The following is a 3105-nucleotide window of genomic DNA, read 5'->3' on the forward strand; positions in this document are numbered from 1 at the left end:
TTATTTATTTATTTATTTATTTATTTATTTATTTATTTTAAATATTTATTATTTGTGTGTGTGTGCATGTGTGTGTGTGTATCTGTGTGAGTTTATGTGCATTACATAACATGTCTGTGTGAGAATGTCCATATGTGAGTGCGGGTGTCTGTGGAGTCCAGAAGAGGGCACTGGATCCTTCTATGATGGAGTTTCAGGTTGTGAGCTATCAGATGTGTGTGCTGGGAACAGGTTCTCTACAAGAGTAATCTGCACTCTTTAGCACCACGTACTCTCTCTCATCCCTGTTTTTGTGTCTTTGAAATGGTGGGCTACTTGAACACAAGCTTGACTAGAATTCACAGAAATCCTCCTGTCTAGCCTATGTGCTAGGATTTCAGCTGTGAGCCACCACACCCAGCGGCTCTGTGGGATATACCCGGAAGTAGAATCACACTTGGTATTTCCACCTGGTAATTTCACAGGATTTTACTTAATTTTTTTTCTTTTTTTCTGGGACAAGGTTTCTCTGTGTAACCCTGGCTCTCCTGAAACTTGCTCTGTAGACCAGGCTGGCCTCAAAGTCACAGAGATCTGCCTGCCTCTGCTCCTGAGTTCTGGAATTAAAGGTGTGTGTTGCTTGGCCCAGCTTTACTTACATTTTTCATAGATTTATTTATGTATTTATGTATTTATTTATTTTTTTGTGTGTGGGTATGAGTATTTTTCCTGAATGTTTGTGCAATATGTGTATGGTTGGTGCCCTTGGAGACCAGAAGAGGACATCAGATCCCCTAGGACTAGAGCTACAGATAGTCGTTAACTACCATGTGGGGCTGGGAACTGGATCCACTGCAAGAGCAACTAGTGGTCATAACCACCAAGCCTTCTCTGCGGCCCCTGCAGTGTCTTCACTTTTTAAGGGACTGCAGTGCCATTTACATCCAAACCAACAGCTCCCAAGGGCTCCAGTTTCTCCCCATCCTCACAAACACGTGTTTTCTGTATTTCTCCTTACTTTTTAGTTGTAAGGATTGAGACCTGACAGTTCAACTGCCTCGACAAGTTTTCCTCTGGTGTGTGTTGTGCACTCTCACTTGGACACATCTCTGGTGTGTGCTGTGCACTCTCACTTGAACACACCTCTGGTGTGTGCTGTGCACTCTCACTTGGATACACCTTCGTATCTGAGGGGCTCACGGAGTTACAGTGGGATGGAATCAGTGCTCTCTTAGGTCCTTCCATGGCTTTCCATGATCAAGCTCAAGTCCTCACTCCGGCCCACAATGTCCTGGGTGACAGTGGTCCAGCACACCTCCTTTTATCTTACTTTTCTTCATAGCTTCATACATACATGAATCTTTGTGTTCAGAGATGTTCTTCCTGGATGAAAAGTTCACCCTAAACTCCATGCTTGCTCCAATACCCAGACCCTGTATTATTATCCATTGGCTCACCTTAGACTTTACTGACTTTTTTTTGGGGGGGGGGGGGGCGGGTTTTGAGACAGGGTTTCTCTGTATAGACCAGGCTGTCCTGGAGCTCACTCTGTAGACCAGGCTGGCCTCGAACTCAGAAATCCGCCTGCCTCTGCCTCCCAAGTGCTGGGATTAAAGGTGTGCACCACCACTGCCTGGCCCTTGCAGGCTTATACAAGCCATATTTGATGTTCCTATGTAAAGTTGTGTGTCTCTGCTGGGTCCTATAGTACCTTGCAGTAGAGTTTGAGGTTTTAGTGCTGAAGTGTGTCCTCTTGTTTACCATGCCTCTAGTTCCATCTGTTTAGGAATGCATGAGACCTGTCCTTGTCTACAGGACAGTCTCCTCACTGGAGACTTCTACTCCACAGTCTGGAGAGGGACCACTTTTCCTTCTCTAGCCTCCATTCTCAGATACGGGAATGTGCCTTCCTTTCAGGTCACTCTGTGCCTAGGCTCTCCCTCAGCCAGGTCTTTGTGAGAGGCTGTTCCTGTCCCAGTGACAATGCTGTCCATCCACAGAAGCAGCTACAGCTTGCCGGACAAGCAAAGATATGAGGAGTTTGAGAGGCCGAGTGTTATTGAAGTGGATTCCAGGTGTCTTAGACACTACCATTCAGCCTGTCTCTTCTACAGTGCATCCGTTGAGCCAATGACACCCCAACCCCAGCACTTTGCTCTGCCAGACTCAGAAATTTGGTGTTTTGTTCTTTTAATTTTGATTGTATGAATATTTTGCTGGTATGTATGTCTATGCACCATATGTTTGCCTAGTATCCTTGGAGGACAGAGGAGGACTTCAGATTTTCCAGAACTAGAGCTACAGGTGTCTGTGAGCCACTCTGTAGGTACCAGGAATCAAATCCAGATCCTCCGGCAGAGCAACCAGTGCTCTTAGCCAATGAGCCTTCTCTCCCACCCGCAGCACCTGCTTTAGCTGGAATTCTAGGATCCCTGGAGGCTTTGTTTGTAGGTAAGTTGTCAAATGGTGGTGCCTAGGAGTGTCATTGTACAATGTATGCACTATGGAGTCTCGGGGCAGGTGCTGGTCTGTTCCAGCCTTGAGACTGTGGAGTTGTGTTTTCTCTCTCTCTTGGCAGCCAGAGCTGCTGCTGGGTTTAGGAGCCTTAGCTTGAACCTTGCCCCCTGTTTCGGTGAGACAGTGGAGGGATTTTGAAAGCCAAGCTATAGGAGAGTAAGAGACAAGGCAGATTCCTGAGAACATTCCCTGAGAGGAGAGGCAAAGTGAGGTGGCTGGTAGTTAGGACTCTGGTGTGAGGAACTCATCCTAACTGAGGAGTGATGCCCCCTATGTGCCCTTGTGGGAGAACTAAAAACCCTTTGGCCCCAAGTGCTGTCACAGCAGTCTTGTGAGGAGCCTCCTTATGAACATGATGTCTTCAGTTTAATGAGTGATGGTGAATTCTACAGCCTAATATGAATGGCTAGGCGCGGTTCTGTTTTACTATTGGTTGGCTGAACGACAGGGTGAGTTATTCCACCTCTCTGTACCTTGAGTTTCTCATCTGTAAGTTGGTTTATCTCAGTGACTAGTTGAGTTAACATATAGAGTGCTGGAATGATGTATTAATCAAGTTCCCATATGTTCTTTCTTTCTTTCTTTCTTTCTTTCTTTCTTTCTTTCTTT

The sequence above is a fragment of the Grammomys surdaster genome, unplaced genomic scaffold (assembly GCF_004785775.1).
Source record: "Grammomys surdaster isolate TR1022 unplaced genomic scaffold, NIH_TR_1.0 458, whole genome shotgun sequence".
In the NCBI taxonomy this organism is placed as follows: domain Eukaryota; kingdom Metazoa; phylum Chordata; class Mammalia; order Rodentia; family Muridae; genus Grammomys; species Grammomys surdaster.